We start from the raw sequence: 9356 nt of genomic DNA, 5'->3' as shown, positions 1-9356 counted from the left end.
TGCATCATTATAACCAGTTTCCTGGGACAGAATTTTAAAGGCGTTAGTGTACTCTGACACGGTTCCTTTCCCTTGCTTCAAGGCGCCCAACTGCCTAGCCACTGTCTCAGCCCTTTGAGGGTCCTGGAACATCTCAGTCATGGCTCGCATAAAGTCTCTATATCTTCCCAGAAGGCCATCGTTTCTGACCAGGTACGGAGTTACCCATTTGGCAGCTTCCCCTTCCAAGAGACTGATCACGAAGGCCACTTTGGCCACATCACTAGGAAACTCTGCATTCCTGATGTCCAAATACAATTCACATTGAGCCACGAAGGTAGAGAGCTGCTCACTCTGTCCCACATATTTTGGTGGTAATCCTATAGGAATCTTCACCACAGCGGCTGGAGGGGCTGTTCGCATCTGATCTATTGTGGTTTTCAGGGTCTGATTGTCAGTCTTCAATGTCCTGACTGCCGCTAACAAGGTTTGAACATCTGCCTGTAGATCCGCCACATTAGTCCTCAGTTGTCTCACTTCCTCCGTCTCAGAAGTGGGATTTGTTCCCCCTGCTCCCTTCTCCATCTTGTCACGTTCAAGCGGTGGGAGCGTTGAGGGTGAAGTAGGTGGTTCTGTCAATCTGTCGTGTCCAGGACTGGACTCAGGAACCAGACCAGTTGGTGAAAGCAATTCAGTCTTTATTAAAGTAATATCCAAACAGAAACTATGTCTTCTCATGAAGCAACACAATAACACATGTCCAGCGACATGCAAGAGAGTTGACAGAACAAAGAATCCCTGCTCCCCCTGACTCTTATAAAGGGGGCTTTCTGGCACAAATTCTCTCACTCCGCCTCAAGGTGCTCTCTTCTACACCCCTCCTCTCTCTCCCCCTTGTTCTTTTTTGTTTTCTCCAGGTTTGTGGTGAAGGGGGAAGCGCTGCCCCCTCCCCTTCTGATGATTCTATCTCTGGTATTGGGGAAAGAGGGGGGTGGATGCCATGCCCATCAGGCGGGCCTTTCTCTGACTGAGGAGGGAGTTGACTCCCCCCTTCTTCTGTTTCTAACTGCTCTGACTTGGGAAGGGGGGTGAGCATGGGAAGTTCCTGGGAAGAGTCTGTGTCTGTGTCTGCTAGAGTTTCAAGGTCTTTACTGCTGGGCAAAGCTAACTCTGGAATTCCTCCCCCCTCCTCTGGTTCTTCTTCACACAACTCTGGGAAAATGATCTCCTCCCCCTCCTCATCCTCTGAAGTGCCAGGACCCCAATCCTGCATCCTGACACAGGGTGAGCAGAGTGGATCCTGAATAGGACTGCTCAGTTGTGGATATAGCTGCCGCCTCGGTCCTTGAGCCAGGATGACTGAGTCTGTATCTACCACCCATGTGCCAGTCCATGACTAGGGGCTTCCGGATTTCACAGTCCTGCCCCCATCACCATTCGCCGATCGCCATGGAAGTTTGGTTTGGTTTGGTTTGGTTTGCTTGGAAGACACCTGTGCGTGAATTTGTTTTATGTGGGGAGATCGGTTCACGACGAACAACAAACAATCTTGACAGAAAAAGACTTTGATCCAATGGCATAGATACCACGATGATTGCAAGTCTTTTATCTGCTGCAGCCTTCATCTGCCTTCACAGCCGTTGTAACTTACACATTGTTATCCTCTGCCTGTTCTGCTGCTGAGGACTTTCTTGGATCATTCTTTTTCTGGTTCCTCTCCCTTGACCTTACTGCTATGGGTGACACTGCTGGGAGTACATGACTCCCAACGTCATCACTCACAGAGTTCATTGGAACATGCAAGCCCACTCACCACTACAAGGTGATGATCCAGTGAGGGGGCTTGCATTCATACAGCAGTAAGTACAAAGGCTTCTGCCTGACATGGAATCCCAGTTTTACAAGGTTCCATATCACATAGAGAGCACGGATGGGTACCCCCACATCTTGCCAAGGGACAAGGATTCTTGTGGATTCAGAGGGAATTATACAGCCATGAGAGTGCCATTGTGATGGTTCCCATAAGCTCATTTCAAAACAAAACCTTACAAAACGTATAGTCCTGAACTCAGAAATGCTTGCTTAACAACCCTCTAAATTTTCATGGTAATACACAAAAACAGTCAGAGAGAATCAAGAGTTCAAAGTGTAAAAAGAGAGAGAGAGAAACCAGAGCCCTTTTGCATTTTTTTCTGTCAGAGTTCTCATAATTTGTTGAAATTAATTAAAAATTAGCCATGTACACAGAATACCTGTAATCCTATTACTGACCTTGCCCCTTACTCTGACCATCATCTTCCACAGCTTAAAAGTTAAAAAAAAATGCCTGGCTGATTTTTAATTAATTTAAGGAATTTTGCATTGGACTCAATGATAAGGCCAGGCATGCTCAGTAAGAACCAACTGTCAGTGTTCTAAAAGCCAGACTTACAGCTGCTTGGCTTGGCTAATCAGGTGGCTACACCCACACCAGACCTTTATTTCACTTGAGACAGTCATGGGTTCCCCCAAAGAATCCTGGGAAGTGTAGTTTGTGAAGGGTGCTAAAAGGAGACTCCTATTCCCCTGACACAGCTCCAGTGCCCAAAGTGGTTTAACAGTCAGCCGCTCTGATTGAAGCTCTGTGAGGGTAACAGGGCATCTCCTAGCAGCTCTCAGCACCTTTCACTAACTACACTTCCCAGGAATCTTTGGAGAAGTCTTGACTGTTTAAAGTGAAATAAAGGTCTGGTGTGGAAGTGGCCAGGGACAGCTTTGGTTTAAATTTGGGTGGGAGGCTACATATGTCTCCTGTAGAATAAAAAGGTGGGGGAAACCCTGAAAAAGAATGATACTGTTCACAATGTTTTCCTTTTGGAAAGGAAAGGGGATTTCCCTCTGCCCAATGTCCATCCATCTAATCCCCTCCCCTTCCCCCTCCCCTTCCTGCCCAATTAGGCACATGTTACCTAATTCTTCCAAGCTACACGGGAAGTGGATTGAAAAAAAGACCAACCTAAATGGTGTTTGCATTTTGACAAATTTGTAGGGCAGTGCAATATCTCAGAGAGGAGGTCAGGTCTCCTGCTTCTCTGGTGTATTCACTATAGCTGCCCAATTTTCCTACTTTTTAAAGTTTGATAGAAATATCTGTTGGCTATAGGTCTGTACTTAAACCGCAAGTTTTTTTGCCTATTCTTGAATAAACACACAGGTGGGTAGAAATCAAAGGTTTTATAAAGTAGCAAGCAAAAGGATACAAGAAAGCAACATCTACTTAGCAAGAATTAGCTTACTTTCTCCATTCAGTTATTGGGAACTCCAAGTGCACAACATCAGAGAGACCCCAGGTGATGGCTGATATGCAGTATCTCCCTGGTCTAAGGTCTGTGTCGAAGTTCACTTTGGGCAAAATCTTGGAGACATATATCTAAAAGCACTTGCTACTTGCTGATCTCCAACAACCACCTTATTAATCACACCTGCTGTGAAGGTCATGTCCTTGGTCTTATCATTGTTTAGTCTACCACTCAAAGATAAGTCTGGCAGGTGGCTAATAAAAATAGATATGAGATCCTCCCAACTTCCAAGGTCACACCATCCCAAGCAGATAACTACTTTTAACAAACAAATAAGCCAAAAAGCTTACAATCTCTTAAAGAGCCTGTCCTGTTACCCTCATAGAGAGTCAGACATGAAGGAACAATTGTCACATGTCATTTTATCTCCTTGATACAATAGGTCTTCTGGTGAGTTCCCCCCCCCACACCCCATTGGGTACCTGATCTGGCCTCAAGCAATTTTTCTTCTTGCCCCCACTGATTTTGGTGGTGGCAAGAAGAAAACAAATTATACTCCTCCCAGCCCCCTTTCTCAGTCACCAGATTGATCATTTGATTATTAGAAATGGGATGATCACTGTCACCTAAGCAGATCTGCCTGGATTAGCCAAGAAGAGGGGGTCTGTGTCCTATATATGTGGTTGTTTCCTGTACCTATGTGTGTGGTGTGTTTGCATTCAAGAGTGTGGAATGGTCACACTCATCATTGGCATGCCACCCCAACCCAGACGATTGACCACAGATGAATGCAGCTGTTGAGCCAAGAAATATTAGCCATCTTGCAGATGAGATGGCACTCCCTTTTCCATCTCAGCAGTGGGAGCTGCAAATGCATTCTGATTTGTTAGATCTTGCCAGCTAATGTTTTCAAACAAAATGGAGATTTCTGAGCCAAGATGATCAAGGGGAGAGTTAAAATGAAGCAAGGTAGTGCTCTGTTTTAACAAACCACTTGGTAGACTGCTGTCATGTATGCAATAAGATGCCTGGTTAGTAACCTCACATCTCATGTGACAAAAAAGTTTCCAGTTTTGGTTTCTGTTAATTTCTCCACAATACTTTTTGGTATAGCCTGCTAGTCTCCAGCTTTCCCCTTCAAGGGAAAACTCTCATCCTCTGATGCTTTTATTTATTCTTTTTTCATGCTCATTGCCATCAATCCTGTTTCAAAGCTAATTTGTGGTTTCTAGCTGACTTCTTCTCAGGGCTGTGGAGTCGGTATGCCAGACCTCCGACTCCAACTCCTCTATTTTTCTACTGTCTGACTCCGACTCCTTCATAAATGGCAAATGTATATTAACTAGTAATAACAAATTTACTGTAGTAAAATGGTAGCACAAGGCATTTCATCACCACCACGTGAATCCAGAGCTTGGAAAAGTTACTTTTTTGAACTACAACTCCCACGAGCCCAATCCCTGGGGCTGATGGGAGTTGTAGTTTAAAAAAGTAACTTTTCCAAGCTCTGGATTCACTTGGTAGTGATGAAATGCCTTGTGCTACCATTTTTCTACAGTAAATTTGTTATTACTAGTTAATATACATTTCCCATTTATGAAGGAGTTGGAGTCAGAATCAGAGTCGGAGTAGGTATATTTCTACCGACTCTGACTCCACCCAAAATTGCTCCCGACTCCGACTCTGACTCCACAACTCCGACTCCACAGCCCTACTTCTTCTGCATGATGTAAATCCAGCATAAATCTACACTCTGTACTGAGTTCTTGACATCGAAGGCATTTTCATTGTTTGCAATGGGAAATGATAATATATCCTGAATACCTTAGTCCACTGAAAAGACTCCATGGACTTTGCTTTCTTTGTCCTTTGCATAATTGCCACAGACAGAGTTTGCTTTGATGTGTACAAAATTAATCATGTACCTATTTTCTGCTCTTTGGGGACGCCATTGAGGTTTGCGCACTGGGCTCTATCCACTATCTTTTCATTTCCATGGTTACTATTAGTCACCATCATTGTGTTAACTCCTCTCAAATGGCACACTGATTATTTCTCCTTTCCTGAATCTGGTACAAAACTAGCTAATTAGGTCACAATGAAATGTCAGTCTGGCTCCCCTTGTTGTGATGTGAGATACCGATTAGCTTCTCATTGATTCATTAAAAAGAAAAAACAGCTAACAGCTGTTAATCAATATGTCATTTATTTTACAGAACTGCTTAAGGCTTTCTCATGTGTTACAATTGTTGGCTGCAAAGTGCTCCACATCTGTGAGTAAAATCAAAATATGAGAGAATATATATATGAGTCTTAGGGCTAGCCCTACCACTAGGCAGGGTGAGGCAGTTGTAGCCCCACTCTTCTTTTAATTACAGTTTCATCTTCCTCCCAGAATAAGACTTGTGTTTTGTGGGCCTTTGGTCAAAACACTGTTAGTGCCCCCCCCATCTGTTTTACCCTAAGTCATGTGGGGGGAAAAAGAACATAATGGCACTGTGCTAGTGCATAATCACATTCATCCACAAATCATCAGATAGTGGGGAAGACGATACCAGGGCAAAGGTTTTTATTTCCACCAGTACTTCTCATTTCATACTGTATATGTTTATGATATCTAGACCTGTAGATTTTTCCAGTGATCCTTGCTACAAATCTGAATGGAACAACACAACTGATTTGGGTACAGTCTCTAGGTCTCAGCAAATACTGAACCTCGCCCCACTACTGATGCTGGCCATGTTCAGAATCAGATTTGTGATGGCCAGTCAGGATCTCCAATTATGTGGAGAGAGGCTGTATATGCAGACATATGCACAACCTCTTTACACAGCCACTGAACACACAGTACACAGGGGGTGTGACTGGCACACAAGTTGGCAGGTGACAGGGCTGTGCAGCAGCATGACCCACTCACAATGCTTTCCGTGCATTCAGGAGGTTAAGTAAATCCACTTGACAAAGACGCAGGGAGGGAGGGAGGGAGAGAGAGTTAGGTAGTATTAGATAAAAGCAACTGGAGATACTGGGACGGGTGTATCATCTGGGGTCTTGGGAAGAGGGTCTTAGACCCCTTACTTTTTTGGGATCAGGATCCTAATGTCTCCAGCATCTTATGAGCCAATCAGCGTGAAAAGGGAGTGTGTTAGTCACTGAGAAGTGTCTTCTAACATGGCTCCTTGTCCTTTCCTGCTGATTGGACCCAATTAAAGTGAAAGGAGGTGAGTCAGCCACTGAGAAGACTCTTCTCAGTAGCTAATACTCTCCCCTTTCATGCTTATTGGTGCCTAGGGATGCCTGTTGTTGTGGGACAAGGCATTAACAAGGATATTCTCAACCCAGCAGCAAAAAAAGGGAGGGGGCGTGGCTGTGACTGTCATGAAGGGACCCTGCACTTCTTAATTTACCACTACACTACTACGCAGGAATCTCTCTCTCTAGAGATCTAATGTGGGAAAAGTGGTTTTGCTGTTTGAAGGAGTGCTATGCTTCCACCTCTGTTTATCTCGTGTATTTGTAAACAAACCCAAATATTATAAAAATTATGTAAGCCAAACCTGTCAGAGTACAGCCTCTAAAACTTCCGACCACTTGGAGAAGTGAGTAGTGTGTTCATTTAAATCAGAACTGACTATCAGATAGTATCCCCTGCACTTTCGCCACTGATAGATAAGATAAGGACAAACAGAGCTGTGCTGGATGAGACAGACCAAAGCCCTATTTAGTCTAGATGTCTGTGGAAGCCCACAAGCAGGCCATGGGCACAGCAGCCCTCCTGCTCATGATCCCCAGCAAATGACATTCAGAGGCATACCGCCTCTGATACTAGAGGTAGTACATAACCAGCATGATTAGTAGCCATTCCCAGCTTTATTCTCTGTGAATTTGTCATATTTTAAATCCATCCAAGTTGGCAGTCATAATTACAAATTGTGGCAGTGAATCCTATAGTTAAACTATGTGCTGTGTGAAAAAGTTCATCCATTTTTCTGTCCTTAATCACCCTCCATTCATCTTCACTGGATGATCATGACCCCATCTTCTAGTATTATGGAAAGAGAAGAAGAAAAACTTACCTGCTTTCTTTACACCATGCATATTTTAAAAATCTGTATTATGTCTCCTTACTTGCCTTTTTTTAAAACTAACCCCCCCCCCAGACATTCTAACTTTTCCTCATAGGGGATTTGCTCTAATTCCTTCATTAGTTTGGTTGCCCTTTTCTGCGCCTTTTGCAGCTCTACAAGTGGCATCATTCTGAATTTTTGGGTTGGGTGAGTGAATTTCCTTATCATGAGATCGCAGTCCTGTGCATGCTTCCCTGTTTGAGTAAGCCCCATTGAATTCATTGGGACTCGCTTCTGAGTACACATGTATAAGATTGCACTATAAATATCTTTGTTGTTATATGCCTTCAAGTTGATTACAATTTATGGGGACCCTATGAATCTATTTTGGATATATTCACAGGGTTTTCATGGTAAGACGTACTCAGAGGTGGTATACCATTGCCTTCCTCTAAGCCTACAGCACCCGGTATTCCCAGGTGGTCTCTCATCCAAGTACTAACCAGGCCTGACCCTGCTTAGCTTCCGAGATCAGACAGGATTGGGTGTGTTCAAGGTAGTATGGCCATAGGCATAAATATCTTTACAGGTTGTGTAAAAAATAAACATCTTTGACAGTCATGCTTATATAAATATTTCTTCATGCTATATTCCGATAAGTATCTTATTTCACATTATAGCTGTACATTATTATTTCCTCTTCCTTGGGGTGGTCCTGGTCCTGGTCCTCCTCTGTTGTTTTCACCCTGAGGGGCAGATTAGGCTGAGAGATGGTGAGTAGTCCGTGGTCACCCAGGAAACTTTGTAGCTGATTTCAATTTTTAAAAATAATTAAAATGATTTATATACAGGCAGAATTTATGAAGTAATACAGATCCACATAATACATTTAAAGCACATCCAACTTGCATTTAAAGTGCATGACTTCCCCTAAAGAATCATGGGAAATGTAGTTCCCCCTCACAGTTATAGTTCCCACCACCCTTAACTAACCACAATACCCATGATTCTGTGGTGGGATTCATGTGCTTCAAATGTATATTGAATATGCTTTAAATGCATGGTGTGGATCTGCCCTAGTATGCTGTGCATTCATTAGTGAAATGAAATGAAATTGTGGTAGCCTATTGCTCTGAGAAATAAAGATTCGTTTCACCTATTCATTAGGAATAGGTTTAAGTCTAGCCATTTTCAATGGACGAAGAGGAGCAATTGTGTCTAGTGTTTCTATCAACCTATTATTCCATGTGTTGGTAAGAATGTCGATTGGTTCTCCCATATGGACATCAGGGTAGTTTTTGAGCTTAGATAAAAATGCAGCTTGGTCTAATAGTCTTCTGGGGCGATATAATTTGATAGGAGGCGGGGTCTTGGGTGGGGGAGGTGTGAATAATAGTTTGAATTGAATCAGATAATGATCAGACCAAAACAGTGGGGAGATAACAATGTTCTCAATTTGAAAGTCGTTGGTGTCCGAAACTGACTGGAAAATGAGGTCAAGGATCCTTAGTCAAGCCTTACCAACAGCACAATCCGAACCATATCTACTCAGAAGTAAGTCCTGTTGAGTTCTATGGGGCTTAGTCCCTTGATAAGTGTGTTTAGAATCGCAGCCTTCAGGGGCATCCATCTTTACTCTTGAGTGCTCCCATCTAACATCTCCAGAACACTAGGCTTTCCTGCAATGGCCTTCTGGTGACTGGCCTGGCCTGAGGGCACTTAAACCCTTCTTGCTAGAAGCAAGTATGCTAGATTAAATGTTCCTTACCCAGGTTCTCTTAAGCAAGTGAGAAGGAATGATCCTGTCACTTCAGCTGGAACTGGAAACACCCTCATTTAGCTAAGATTTCTATCTTAATTTCCAGTTAGAGAAATTTTGTTGTTTGAGTGGTATACTCCAAGCAACTGTGGTTGATTCTTAATGTATCACACTTAATGATATTACTAGGGCACACCCCCTATGACATCACTAGGCCACACCCCTGAAATCTCAAGGTTTGGGATACTTCTGACCAGGCAACCCGACTTACAG

At 43.4% G+C, this 9356-nt stretch overlaps 1 non-coding gene across 1 annotated transcript; it reads right to left on the bottom strand.

Moving 5' to 3' along the window:
• Window positions 1-7778: 7778 nt before the first annotated feature.
• LOC133378607 (5S ribosomal RNA) lies at window positions 7779-7897 on the bottom strand. The gene has a single exon (XR_009761056.1). It is a non-coding gene; the product is annotated as a 5S ribosomal RNA (ribosomal RNA).
• Window positions 7898-9356: the final 1459 nt, after the last annotated feature.

Source organism: Rhineura floridana, chromosome 2 (genome assembly GCF_030035675.1).
Source record: "Rhineura floridana isolate rRhiFlo1 chromosome 2, rRhiFlo1.hap2, whole genome shotgun sequence".
Classification (NCBI taxonomy): domain Eukaryota; kingdom Metazoa; phylum Chordata; class Lepidosauria; order Squamata; family Rhineuridae; genus Rhineura; species Rhineura floridana.
Note: the sequence above shows the minus strand (reverse complement) of the source record. Positions and strands in the feature narration are given on the sequence as shown.